Consider the following 15469-nt stretch of genomic DNA (forward strand, 5'->3'; position numbering starts at 1 on the left):
TCCCTCCTGTAGATAGTAGAAGAGAACCTCCTGTGTTTTCTCTTACCCCATATCTCCAAAGTTAATAGCATCTGGAATTTTAGTTACAGATTTTAATTTGAAATATTTTAAAACAATTATTAGACTTATCAAGATTTATATATTTCTTTCCTCATCACTGTTCCTTATATTCTATTCTGCTCTCACTTTGTTTGTCTTTATGGTAGAATATTCTCTGGCAATTCTCTTGGACAGAAACTTCCCAAGATTTGTTGGGAAATGTCTTTATTTTGTCCTTTTGCTTGAATAATTTGTAGTGGTGGTTATTTGGTGAATTTGGTTACCATTTGTATGTCTGAAAAAAATATTTTGCCTTCATTTTTGAGAAATATTTTTGGTGAGTATAATATAGGTTGAAAATTTTTTCTTTCAGTACTTTAAAGATGATTCTCCAGTTATCTTCTGGCATGCCTGTTTCTGACAAGAAGTTTGCTGTCATTCTTATCTTTTTCCTGTATATGTAATGTATCTTTTTTCTCCACTGACTTTTAACATTTTATCACTGGAAGCAATTTTTTTTAATGTTTATTTTTTTATTTTTGAGAGACACAGCATGAGTGGGGAAAGGGCAGAAGGAGAGGGACAGAGGATGTGAAGTGGGCTCTGTGCTCAGAGCAGAGAGCCCAATGCGGGACTTGAACTCAATGAACTACAAGATCATGACCTGAGCTAAAGTAGGACCCTTAACCGACTGAGCCACCCAGGCATCCCCACTAGAAGCACTTTGATTACAATATAGTTTGGTGTAGTTTTCTTCATGTTTATTTTGTTGGGATTCTTTGAGCTTCTTGGATCTGCGAATTTATAATTTTCATCAAATTTGGAAAAATTTTATGTATTATTTATTCAAAACTTTTTTTCTGTTCCCTCTCTTTGATTCCAGGATTCTCATTACCCATCCACTAGACTGTGTGATGTGCTCTCCACATCCCTCTGTTCATTTTTTTTCACTCTTTTTTCTACTTTTCATTTTGGATAGTTTTTATTTCTATACCTTCAGCCTTCAGGTTCATTAATATTTTCTTCTGCTTTGTCTAATCTATTAATCCCATCCAGACATTGTATTTTTTTCATCTCAGAAATGTTTCTCATCTTGTATTTTTTAATTTACAGTTTATTTGGGTCATTTCTATACTTTCTGCATCTCTCCCTATAGTATTTATGCTTTTCCTCTACATTCTTAAATTTGAACATAGTTAGAGGCGCCTGGGCGTCCAAGTTTGGCTCAAGTCATGATCTCGAGGTTCATGAGTTCATGAACCTGTTCATGACAGTTCACGAGTTCACGACAGCTTGGAGCCTGGAGCCTGGAGCCTGCTTTGGATTCTGCATCTCCCTCTCTCTCTGTCCCTTCCCCTCTTGTGCTCTCTCTCTCAAAATAAACATTAAAAATAAAAATTTGGACATAGTTATAATAGATGTTTTAATGACCTTTTGTAATAATTCTGTTATTTTTGTCATTATTGATTGATTTTTATCCTCATTGGAATCTTCTTTTCCTGCTTTTTCATACACCCGGTAATTTGTGATTGGATGCCCAGCATTGTGTATTTTATCTTTGATTTCTTTGTATTTAAATATGTTGGGGCTTTATTCTAGGATGCAGTTAAGCTACTTAGAAACGATTTGAATCTTTCAAGGCTTGCTTTTAAAATCTGCTAGGCAGGTCCAGAACATCCTTAAGTCTAGAACTAATTTGGCCCCATTTTTTCAAATACTGCTTCTTCTCCTTTTTCTCTTTAAGAGAACTCATATTAGATGGTTAGCTTGGAACTTTCATCAAAGGTCCCTTTTTCTGTGTTTCTTTTTTATCCTTTTTTATCCCTTTCTCTCTTATTATTGTGTTTTAGAAGTATTCCTAGGCTTAAATTTCAGCTCACTAACATATTCTTTTGTTTTGTCTACTCTGCTGTTCAGCCCATCTAATGAATTTCTTTTCATTTAGAAACTTATGTTTTCATGTCCATGAATTCTAATTTGTTTTCCCCTAAATCTCGTTAATTATATTCTCATTTTTCTGATAATACTATAGTCATTGATTAGTCTTTTTTTTTTTTTTTTTTTTTTTTTTTTTTAGTGTGCTATTGGCCTTCTTACCTTGGTTTCTTCTGTTTTTAACTTCTCTATTTCACAGTGTCAGCATTCATCAGATGTTTGGTGTTCACGACACTGTGTTCATATTTGGGAGTATCTTTTATTGCTCCTTACCTTTGAGTGGCCCCCTGGTGAGATGGGAGAGTGCTACTGTCTTCTGTGCAGTTTTCAGTGAGAGTAGAGAATGGATGGGACATATTGATATTCTGCAGACAAATACCTTGACAGTTTATTTTCTGGGCTTAGGAGACTCTCATTCTTCTTCGTTATAACCAGCCACCCAGAGGATTGGCCTGACCTTTACCTCTAAGCCCTCTCTGATCACTCCTATCTGAAGGTAACTAACTGTGCTTTCTGGCTTTTGGAGATGAATAATACGATGGAAGTAATACTCTTACTGTAACCACTGTCTTTTCCTAGACCTTTTCCTATTCTTAGCTTCCAGAAAGTCTTAGGGCATGCTTCATGTTGCTCACACCTTCTGTGGTAGTATTCTTTCTGACATGCTTTTGCTAATGAAGTTTCTCACTTAAAACTGATTTTCTGGACTTTTCTTTATCTCTGGATTCCTTCTGTTCTTGGGACTACTAAGAGTTTTGCTGGTTTTTGAGCACTGATGTCTATTCACTTAAAACAACAACTTTATTGTAGGATTTTGCAAGAAGGGAAGCTATAGAGTCATTTTGCCATCTTGCAATCAGAATTTAGTATTTTTGTTTTAATTTTTAAAAAACTTAAAAAAAACTTAGAGATAGCAGTGCATTTTGACAGGGATTTTTATATGATCTTTCAAGATTCACTTTGTTACTCTATATAGAATTTCTTCATTCCCTTGATGGCTAAATGTATACATAAAACTTTACCTTAGAAAGATGCAGATAAGAGTAAAAAAATTTTTTTTTTAGTTGGGTGTGTACATTATATATTAAGTTTTTTTTCTTTTTTTTTTAAATTTTTTTTTTTTTCAACGTTTATTTATTTTTGGGATAGAGAGAGACAGAGCATGAACGGGGGAGGGGCAGAGAGAGAGGGAGACACAGAATCGGAAACAGGCTCCAGGCTCTGAGCCATCAGCCCAGAGCCCGACGCGGGGCTCGAACTCACGGAGCGCGAGATCGTGACCTGGCTGAAGTCGGACGCTTAACCGACTGCGCCACCCAGGCGCCCCTATTAAGTTTTTTTTCTATCTGCTAATTTAACAACAAGGCAGTTTGTTAAATACTTTGGAGGTAGTAGGTTAATTAATTAAACGTTGCTTAATTAAAGCTTCATCAGACATAGTTTGTCTCTAGAGTAATTTATAATCTTAATATTGAATAAGAATACATATACTAGTAATGTGAGGCAGTGAGTAGAAGTGAGAGCTGAAATTAACTGTGGGGAGTCTTCATAAATGTTAAGTTTGAAATTGGAACTTTTTTATGATGAGATAGAGATACTATTTAAAATTGGTCTCTCTGTGTTAGTTTTCTGTTGCTGTGTAAGAAATTATCATAAACTTAGTGGCTTAAAGCAACACAGATTTATTACAGTTTCTGTGGGTAAAAAATCTGGCATGTTTTAACTGGATCCTCTGCTTATGGTCTCGTAAAGCTAAAATCATGGTGTCAGCCAGTTGTGTCCTCATCTGAGGCTCAAGTAGGGTAAGACCTTCTTCACTGCTTAGAGTGTTGGTAGAGTGTTGGTAGTGTTAGAAATTCACTTTCTTGCTGCTATAGGACTGAGATCTTCATTGTTTGACTAGCTTTTAACAAGGGATCAATAATTCTAAGAGACCACTGTCAGGTCTTTGCCATGTGGCCCCCTTCATCTCAGCAACAGATGACTTCTTGTGCATCAAACCCCTCTCATGTTTCAAATTCCTGACTGCCACTTCTGCAGCCAGCTTGAGAAAATTCTGATTTTAAAGAGCTCATGTGATATCACTTCACACCTGTCAAGAAAAATGCCTAGTACCAAAAAGATATGAAATAGCAAGTGTTGGTGGGGATGTGGAGGAAAGGGGCCCCTTGTGCACTGTTGTAATGTGAATTGGTGCAGCCACTGTGGAAAATAGTATGGAAGTTCCTCATAAAATTAAAAATAGAAATACCAGCTGGCTTAGCAATTCCATTTCTAGTTATTTACCCAAAATAAACAAAAAGAGTAATTCAAGAAGATATATGCCCCTATGTTCATTGCAGCATTATTTACAATACCCAAGATACTGAAGCAACCTAAGTGTCCATTGATATAGTGTACACACACACACACACACACACACACACACACACACACACACAAGAATATTACTCAGCCATGAAAAAGAATGAATCTTCCCATATGAGACAACATGGGTGAACCTAGAAGATGTTATGCTAAGTGAAATAAGTCAGAGAACAACAATATACTGTATGATTTCACTTATGAAATCTAAAAAACAAAATACATGAACAAACAAAACAAAATAGAAACAGACTCATAAATACAGAAAACAAATTGGTGATTGCCGGAGGGGCAAAGAGTGAGAGAATGGGCAAAATAGGTGAAGGGGATTAAGTGGTATAGACTTAAAGAAGTGATGGGGATGTAAAGTATAGCATAGGGAATATAGTCAGTTATGTTGTAATAAGTTGTATAGTGACAGATGATAACTAGACTTACTGTGGGATCATTTTGTAATGTACATAAATGCTGACTCACTCTGTATACACATGAAATTAATATAATATTGTGTGTCAACTATAGTTGAATTTTAAAGAAATAAATAGCTCACGAGTATCTCCTGTCAGTGAATAAATATGTAAACAAACAAACAAACAAATAAATAAATAAATGGCTCATGTGATTTGGTCAGGCTCACTGCATAATGTCATAATGTCATTTATTTATTTATTTATTCATTTATTTATAATGTTTATTCATTTTTGAGAGACAAAGCATGAGTGAGGGACAGGCAGAGAGAGGAAGAGACACAAAATCTGAAGTAGGCTCCTGACTCTGAGCTGTCAGTACAGAGCCCAGTGAAGGGCTCGAACTCACTGACTGTGAGGTCATGACCTGAGCTTAACCGACTGAGCCACCCAGGCGCCCCACTTTAAAAAAAAATTTTTTTTTTAACGTAATGTCTCCATTTTAGTGTCAGTCATCTCATTTAACATAACCCAATCATGGAGATAAAACCCATCCTATATAAAGTCCTGGGGATTATGTAGCATTTGTGAGTCTGGTGGAGCAGCAAGGAATTAATAAGAAACCTTGGAGCTTCTCTCTCTCTCTTTCCCTCCCTCCCTCCCTGCCTTCCTTCCTGAAAAATAATAAAAGCTTAATTAAAAAAAAAAAAGAAAAGAAAAACTTTAGAGCTTTTAAAATTCTGCCTACCATACTCTGCCTATTATTTTAGAGATTACATCTTGGGACAGTAGACTAGGCTAGGTGAAGGAAGCTCCTTTTAAATGCTGTCTTTATCAACATGCTTGATAGAACTTTATACTCAGGTCTTCAATTAAAGAACTTTTTAAAAATAGGTTTTATTAAGATATAATTTAAATACAATGAAATTCACCACTGTTGAATGTATATCACAGTGAGTACTGAGAAATGCATATAGTCATATTACTACTGCCACAATCATGGTATAGCACTATTCCAGCATCACTTAAGTTTTAACATCTCACCATAAGAAAAACAAAATTTGTAACTGTGTAAGATGATTCACGTTAACTAAACTTACTGTAATAATTATTTTTCATATGTATGTATGTATATATATCAAGTCATTATGTTGTACACCTTAAATTAGTACAATATTAATTGACACTTATATCTCAATAAAACTTGGGGGAGGGTTTTTTTGTGTCCCTTTGCAGTCAGTCTACCAGAAGCTATAGGAAACCACTGATGTACCTCCTGTCACTATACTTTTGTCTTTTTAAAAATTTTATGTAGGGGGGCGCCTGGGTGGCGCAGTCGGTTAAGCGTCCGACTTCAGCCAGGTCACGATCTCACGGTCCGTGAGTTCGAGCCCCGCGTCGGGCTCTGGGCTGATGGCTCAGAGCCTGGAGCCTGTTTCCGATTCTGTGTCTCCCTCTCTCTCTGCCCCTCCCCCGTTCATGCTCTGTCTCTCTCTGTCCCAAAAATAAATAAACGTTGAAAAAAAAATTAAAAAAAAAAAATTTTATGTAGGGGCACTTGGCAAGCTCAGTGGCAAGAGTATGTCACTCTCAATCTCAGGGTCAGGAGTTCGAGCTCCACATTGGGTGTAGAGATTCCTTAAATAAAAAGTTTTAAAAATAAAACTTGTATACAAAATTATCAGTTATATATGTTTTTTTTTTGAGGCTGATGTGTATCAGTAGTTTCTTTTTTTATTCCATGTTGAGTCATATTCCATTGTGTGGATGTACCATAATTTGTTTATTTATTCCTCAGTTGATGGACATTTCTGTAGTTTCCAAAAAAGATGTCTTTAAACTTGTTGGAATAATGTGAAAATTAAGTTCACAGACATATGCATACCTGTATAATTGACTGGCCTGTCCTTAGGGAGCCCTCCTTTCTGAGTTGACATATCCCTCCTTATTATGTGTTACTTAGTTAGTGACTATTTTACATTCAAGCTTCTGAACGTTGCTGGAGGATATTAAAGCTACAGTGATTAATGTCAGGTCAATTTTTGGTCTCTGGTTTCAGCCAAGCTGCTGAATCCTGCTAGCAATCCTTTTATATCTTCATGTCAGCAGCCTCTCCCATTGTCCACAGTGGAAATTTTCCTCTATATATTTGTCCCTTATCTATCTTTCTATGAGGATAATCATTATTTCATAGAGAAAATTAGGCTTAAGAGTCCCACATTTCCTCATATTATCTGCCTCCAAACTTATACATTTATTTGTAATTGTACCAAATCTTTCTTTGTTTTCTCTAGTCTCAGGAAAGGATAGAATTTCCTCTGTTCAAAAGTCATCTTTCCCATTCCATCCTATTTGATAATTTTAATTCTAATAATTATTAATATCTCATTTATTGGGTACTTTATGTTAGGTGTGGTTCTACGTTCTTCTATTAACTCTAATCTCACAACAGTGCTCTGGGGTAGATCCTGTTACATTGCCAGTTTATATCCTACTGAGGCATAAAGAAAAATTAACTAGCTCAGGTTTTATAGCTACTAAATGATAGAATAAGTATTTAAATTTCTGTAGTCTGACTTTAGAGCTCACACTTTCATCTGTTTACTTAAGGACCTTCCTTATCTAACCATCAGTTATTTCAGACTCTCTTTTCTGAATGTTCCTTCTTTACTGGTAACCCTCCCTAGCCTACAAATATATTTGTGTTCCTCACATTTCTACGTAGTCATCATCCTGTCCTCCTCTTCCTCTTTATAGCCAGGCACTTCAAATTAATGAAGAACCTGTTGTCTCTTACTGCTTACCTACTATTCAATTTTCCATTCAAGTCCACAGCTTATTATGACAAAATCATCTTGAAACTTGACCATTCTGCGATGTTTGATCTCATGACTACTTCGGTATTTGCTCCTTGGCTTCTGTGATACCATATTCTCTTTATTTATCCGTTACTTCTCTGATTACTATTTCTAAATATCTTCTATAGGATTCTTCTCAATCTTTAAATGCTGATATTCTCTGGGGTTCTCTCCTTGGTTATTTTCTTTCTGTAAATAATATCCTGGGGTGCTCCCACATATTATTTAATCAGGGGCTGATGATTTCAATATCTGTACCAGTTATTCAGACATCTCTCCTAACTTCTCTCTAGCTGCCTCTGGAATCATTTCCTCGGTGTTGCATCAGCATCCTGTTTTTAAGAACTTATTTTATTTTAAAAATTATCTTACAGTAAGATTAACTTTATTTTTCTTTTCCACTAGTTTGAATTTTAACACATGTATAAATTCATGTAACTACCACCACAGTCAGAACATAGAACAACTCTTTCACCCCAGAAATTCTCTTGTGTTATTCTTAATATAGTCTGCACCCCCCATCTTGGCAGCCACTGATCTATTCTCCATTACTATAGTTTTGTCTTTTTAAGAATATCTTATTTTGTATGGATGTGTACACACTTATATAACAGCATATAGCCTTTGCAGTTGGCTTCATTTATTTTAATGATATTCATCCAAGTTTTTGCCTATATCTAGCTTTATCTTTTTTGTTGGGAAGTAATATTCCATCATATGGATGTGCTACATTTGTTTGTCTATTCACCCATTGAGCATTTGGGTTGTTTCTAGTTTTTGGTAATTATGAATATTTTTGTCATATTTTATTGGTTGGAAGCAAATCACAGATTCTCCCCACGCTCAGAGGGAGGGGATTACACAGGGGTGTCAACCTCATGAAGCAAGGTTTATGGAGGCTACCTTAGAGTCCATGTGCCACATTCTTGTTAATTATTTTTGCTCTGAAGTTTACTTTCTTTGATATTAGTATAACCATTCTAGTTTCTTTTGATTAGCGTTTGCATCGTACATCTAGTTTCATCTTTTTAAACTACCTGTAATGACTGATTTGGTAAGATTTTTGTAGTGAATCTGTAGTTGGTTTGTGAACTTTTTTAAGTCCATTCTAACAATTCCTATTTTTAATCAGTGTGTTTATTGTAATTGAATTATATTATTATGTTTAATGGCATTTAATATAATTATTGATATGTTTAGATTTATGCATGACATTTTTTTTGTAATTTTTAAAAATGTTTTATTGATTTTTGAGACAGAGAGCACAAGTGGGGAAGGGACAGAGGGAGGGGGACAGAAGATCCAAAGTAGGCTATATGCTGAGAAGAGCAAGCCCAGTGGGGGACTTGAATTCACGAACTGCGAGATCATCACCTGACCCAAAGTCGGACATTCATCCGACTGAGCCAGCCAGGTGTCCCACACTTTATTAATTTTCTGTTTGTTCTCTCTTTTTGTTTCTCTTTCCAAATTCTTGCCAACTTTAGGTTATTTGAACACTTTTTATTACTTCATTTCAGTTAATCTCTTCTGATTTTGGCTGTATTTTTCATTTATCCTTTCAGTGGTTGCTAAAGGGAATTAAAAGCATACTTTACTTTTCATAATAAACAGCATTTTACTACTACTTGGAATGTAGAGATCCTTCCACCATAAAGGTCCCTTTATGCTTTTGCATTTTATGCTATAGTTGTCTTATCTGTTATATTTAGGTGCATTTACATCCCTACCAAGCAATGTTATAATATTTGCTTGCAACTTTAAATATATTTCAGAACTCAAGCAGACAGGAATACTTTGTTACATTTACACAAATATTTACTGTTTCTTTTGCTGTTCCTTCATTCGTAATGTTCCAGCTTTTCTTAAGTCATTTGTCTCTAGAAATTCCTTTAGCAGTTCTTTTAGATCAGGCCTGTTAGCTATAAATCCTCATTTCTATTTCATCTGTATTTGGAAGCAATATTTTCACTGGATGTAGTATTTTGGGTTGACATTTCATTTTTTTATCATTTAAAAAAATGTCACCTGTCTTCTTTTGGTCCTCCATAGTTTTTAATGAGAAATCCTCACCTACTCAAATTATTTTCCTCCTGTAAGTAATGTCTTATTTTTCTCTGGATGCTTCAAAATTTTGTGGTTTTTTGTTTGTTTGTTTTTTGTTTTTGTTTTGTTTTGTTTTTGCTTGTCTTTAGTTTTAGCAGTGTAGTTAAGTTGTCTCTGGCATGGATTTCTTTAGGTTTATTCTGTTGTTAGTTTGCTTGGTTTCTTGGACTTGTAGATTCATGCCTTATGCCATTTTGGAGCCATTATTTCTTCAGATATTTTTTTTAGTACTGAATCTTTCTCTTCTCTGGTTCTCTGATCACATGAATGTTAGATCTTTGTTCTAGTTCCATGGGTTTGTGAAGCTCTGCTCAATTTTTGCCAGTTTCTTTCTTTTTTTTTTTTTTTCTTTTTAGAGAGTGGGGAGCAGAGGGAGAAGGAGAGAGCGAATCCCAAGCAGGCTCTTTGCTCAGCAGAGAGCCCTATATGGGGCTTGATATCATGACTGTGAGATCATGACTTCAGCTGAAATCAAGACTTGGGCCCTCAACCAGCTAAGCTACCCAGGGGCCCCTCCAGTTTCTTTTCTTTTATTTAGATTGGATAATTTCTATTCCCTTGTCAGGTTTTCTTACTCTTGCCCCTTTCATCATCATTATGCTTATTTGATCCATCTACTGAATGTTTTATTTTGGTGATTGTATGTTTCATTTCTTGTGTTTCCATTTGATTTTCTTTATAACTTTTTTTTAATGTTTATTTTTGAGAGAGAGAGAGAGAGAAAATGAGCAGGGAAGGAGCAGAGAAAGAGGGAGACAAGGATCCGAAGTGGGCTCTGTGACAGCAGCAAGCCTGAAGTGGGACTTGAACCCATGAACTATAAGATCATGACCTGAACCAAAGTCAGATGCTCAACCGACTGAGCCACCCAGGCACCCCTGGTTTCCTTTATTTCTTTATATCATTTTATTCTTCGCTAACACTTCCTATTTTAATCTTTTTTCACCACTGTTCATGATTACTTTTCAAGCACTTTTATAATAGTGTCTTTAAAGGTTTTGTCAGATAATTATATTAATATTATAATATAATTATATTATGTAACATGGTAGTGATATAATTATAATAATAATTAATGTTTAATGTCATTTAAATAATATGTTAATTGCATATTCCCAAGTAAATTGAAATTTTTTTTCATGGTTCTTCATGCGCTGATTAATTTTGGACTATATCTGAACATTTGGGATGTCATAGTATTAGATTTTGAATTTTGTTTAAATCATACAGAGATTGTTGATTGCTTTTGTTTTAGCAGACAGTTGACCTATGAGGCCCAGGTACAAGTACCTACTTTTCTGCAGTTCTAGTTAGACTTTTTTTTCTCAATGTCTTATAGTCCCTTCAGATGTGTCCTGCATGTATACTGCCCAGTGTGATCTGTCTGAGATCTGCGTAGAGGTCTAGCTGTTAGCTCTATTTTCAAAGTCTTTGGTGTATAGAACAGGATTATATCCATACATACACAGGTTACCAGTGAGCCCAGGATTTTATAAACAACTTATGAGGTCATTTTCCTGAGTTCCACCCAATTTGCCATCAACTTGATGTTTTCCTTTCCCTGGGGCTCCACTTTTCAGTCTTCCTGGTATAACCTTCCTGTCTAGGCTCTACCTTTTTGGCACGTCAGTGTCTTAGGAGACAAAGGTTCCCCTCCCTTAGAGTTTTGCTTCTTGTAAGCTCCTTTTGCTGTCTCAGCTGCCACCACAGTGGTGAGCTTTCCTGAGAGCTACAGCACATGAGAAAGTTTAAAAAAGGAGAGATAAAGAAAAAAAAAAGTGGGAGATTTCCTCCCTTCTCAAGTTTTCCAAAGAGTTCCCTCTGCAGTTCGTAAGCTAGACCTAGAAATTTTCTTCTCTACCTGTCATTACCAGAGTGCTTAATTCCAGGTTTTTGGCCAAGTTAGATTTAAGCCAGAAGAAAGATTGTTTTAAAAAAATGATAACTCACCATGTGCTTGGTGGTACTTTGAGTTCTGGTGTTCTCTAATTTACCTCCTTCTATTTACTTTTCAGAGTCCTCAAATGTTGTGTCCAGATTTTATAGTTCTTTTCAGTGGGAGAAGAGGGGTAGCATGTGTTTATAACATCTTACCCAGAACTGGGCTTTCCATTCCTTCTTTCTTAACATTTTCAAAACTAAACTTGTTTAATTATCGTCACATGTACGTCCCTTTCTGTATTACCCATCTTACTGTAAAGAATCACCATCAAAGATGGTTTGACTTTGAGGTTTTGATTTCAATTGCTGGGAATTCAAGTGCTCTTTCAGAATCTTCTCCCTGTCACTACCCATCTAGCTCATATCCAATCAGTGACCAAATCCCATGTTTTCTAGCTTCTGAATATCTTGTGTTCTCTTCTTTTCTATTTTTATTATTTCTGCCCTTGTTGAAATTCTTGTCACTTGCTATTCTTTCCATCTCTTTACTTCTTAATCTTGGATCTTTCTAATGCATCTTTTACTTGAGCTGCCAGTAATCTTTCTAAAGCAAAACTGAATGCATTGCTCATTTGCTTGAAGTTATTCAGTGGTTCTTTATTGCTTGGAGGGTAGATTAAAACCTCTTTAGCTTAGCTGAAAGCTTCCATCCTTAGGCTTTCTTACTGTTCTTGATTTTCCTCTCTTTCTTACTTTCTTCATCCCTTAAACTTCAGCAATACTGCACTATTTGCAGTTCTCAGAAAGTGCTGTCTCTAGTTTTTGCCTGAAATCGCATTTCCCTTATCTTCTTGACAAGAGAGTTCATGGTACTTTTTTTTTTTTTTTTTTTTTTTTTGCCTTGTTTGCTTGGGCACTACTGCAGAGGATGAGGGAGAGATTCAGTGGGGAAGAGTAAATTGGTTTCCTACTGTGAGGGGAATGGTGATTAACTATAGACATAATAATTATTATATACAGCGTGTTATGTAGCTTACAAAAAACTTGCTGATTTTTTGACCTTCGTTTATCTTCATAGGAACTTCAGAGTACAGACATTGTATTGTCACCATAGGGAAGAGTTTATCAGCTCTAATAATTAGGATTGAGAAGAAGAGTGGGAGAGGAGTATGGTAGATAACTCAAGGAGTTCAGAGTCTACTCTGAAAACACAATCAAAAGTCTTTGGGAACACTCATTCATAATGTTACGTGCTGTCTCTGAGCAACCCTGTCTCCTGTAGGAGACTCTCCTTAGCCCAGCATTATTGGTATTGAAAAAGATCACTTTAAAGTAGACCTAACTAAAATAGAGATCCACATTTTGTAGTAAAGAGTGAAAAAGAGGTTTGATGGGGGTTTTACCTTGAAAAATGCAGTTTAAAAATTATTTTGTTTTATATTTTTATCAGAATTTTGGTTATATTTGCAAGTCTGTATTAATTTGAAAGTAATTAATTTGAGGAGGATTATAATATTTGACAGAATTGTGTAATGAATACAGTATGCATTTTATCAAAACCAAGATACAACTGTAAGTCATATTGTTATTTTACATCTGACTAAAAGAGAAAAACTGTTGCCAATTTAATTGATACATTGCTTTTTTGTCACTTCATTTTTTATTTTATATTTGCTGAATTAACTTTTGAATTTACATTTTTGATTATATCATTCTTGTGAATCCATAAAAGGGAAAATATGAATGAAATAAATTGATAAAGACATTCATTCCTAAATCTACTTCACATTCATAATTTGCCTTTCCAGTCATTACTTTCTTAAATCAGGGCCATTGATGTTCATATTTTCTCAAATAATATTATTCTCTGTAACACCAAGTGTTGCATTGAAACTTCAGCATTTCTTAAAAGAGTACTTCAGTTTTATCTCTTGGATTTTGTCTCAACAAGTCAACACCAGTCTGCCAGTTTTATTGCTAGCATTTTCTTGCTCTTATCAAAAGGAATCAATGAGAGGTTTTCAACAACTAGTGGGGGTCATGTTTCCTCTTGAGCAAGCTCATAAGTGATATTTTATATCTAAACTTCAAGGAATTAGTTGTCCGATTATGACGCCAAGAAAGAACTAACAAAATTTAGACATCACTCAGATATAACATTTATGTTACAACTGATGTCTGGCCGAAAGTTGATAAGTTTATAACAGATTGTAAGATGCCATGGACTGTAAGATGACCCCCATTTAAAAAATGTTAGAATGTTGGGGCGCCTGGGTGGCGCAGTCGGTTAAGCGTCCGACTTCAGCCAGGTCACGATCTCGCGGTCCGTGAGTTCGAGCCCCGCGTCGGGCTCTGGGCTGATAGCTCAGAGCCTGGAGCCTGTTTCCGATTCTGTGTCTCCCTCTCTCTCTGCCCCTCCCCCGTTCATGCTATGTCTCTCTCTGTCCCAAAAATAAATAAACATTGAAAAAAAAAAAAAATTTAAAAAAAAAATGTTAGAATGTTAAAAATATTCATATTAGAATTGATGAAAGATGGTACACCTTCACTTCATAATTTTACATGTTCTACTTTTATAACTGTAATATAAAAAAGAACCATTTTTTCAGAAATGGCAGAGACTGGCAGTTTTCTCAAGATGATTTCTTAATTTTTTAATACCCAAAATATTTTGAGGAATCAACATTATAATGCTTTGCAATTTTCTTTTATTCACTTAACTTATCTAATCCTGTCATATTTATAGATGATTTTGCATCTGATTTGAATAATTTTATAATATTACTATCATCATCTTTATGAAATCCTTTATATTTGGCAAAATTTGCAATTTCCTTTGTCATTCACTTTGCATACCATCCAACAGTCAGGGAGAGATTGATCAGCAAGGACCTTAATGTGATGAATGTGAATAGGAACTGGTGTTAGGTGAGGATGGAATAATATGTGGGGACTAACTTTATAGTGGTCATTAATGCATATTTTGGGACGGTGAAACATTTTGTTTCTCAATTCAACATTGTAACTGCTGACATCTTTATATAACTATACCTAGAACATAGTACAAAAATGAATATTTACACTGACTCTTCAGGAAAAAAAATTAACCAGTGATTTAAGGCAGTATTATTTATTAATAAGTATTAATACTCATTTATTTGTATAGTTTGAAAATGTATATACATTTACATTGTGGTTTATCCTTAAAATCACTCATAAAAATCTCCATTTTGCTGATGAAGAGAAGCAATTTTAAAGAGGTTGTAACAGATTTAGGTCTCAAACCTGATATGTATTAGGTAATACATTTACAAATCACATTATAAATAGACAAATCTAAACAGGATTAAGTTCTGAGTCTTAAAAATTAATTTTTTGTAATTGGGAAACTGTAAATTATTTGCTGAATATATTTCATTAAGTGCTTTGGGAAATCATAATGAATTATAACATTGTTTCTATGGCAAAATGAAATTAAAGTCTCCTGACTTATGAATAAACCTTTGGAATGCAAATTAGTTTTAGGTTGAATTGAAATTTAAAGAAACTGGATTTAAAAATAATTTTATATGCTTGTGTATGTATTCAAAGTTTTCCCTGTTTAGGTCACTGAAATTTTCAAAAACTGAAATTTTCAAAGGTTAGGGAAACTAACAAGGAAGACTTTCAGCCAAATAGTTTGTTTTCCTGTATGTAAACAGTATGAATAAAAAGTAAAGTAACTGAGAATCTAATTCTGACAATAATTCTTTGGAGTAGGAATTATCACTACCAAGTTACAGGTTTTGAAACCAGCTCGCAGTCCTTAGTACTCTGCCTAACATCATGTAGTATGTTCACAGACAGGATACAAGCCCAGTGCTTGTGACTTTGGAGATT

General features: G+C 34.9%; 1 protein-coding gene across 9 annotated transcripts in view; it reads left to right on the forward strand.

Moving 5' to 3' along the window:
• The window catches only part of NEK1 (NIMA related kinase 1), a 237355-nt gene that overhangs the window by 103019 nt on the left and 118867 nt on the right, over nucleotides 1-15469 (forward strand). The gene's annotated exons all lie outside the window — the stretch shown is intronic.

Source organism: Puma concolor, chromosome B1, assembly GCF_028749965.1.
Source record: "Puma concolor isolate L17-30 chromosome B1, mPumCon1.1.hap2, whole genome shotgun sequence".
NCBI classification, from domain to species: Eukaryota; Metazoa; Chordata; class Mammalia; order Carnivora; family Felidae; genus Puma; species Puma concolor.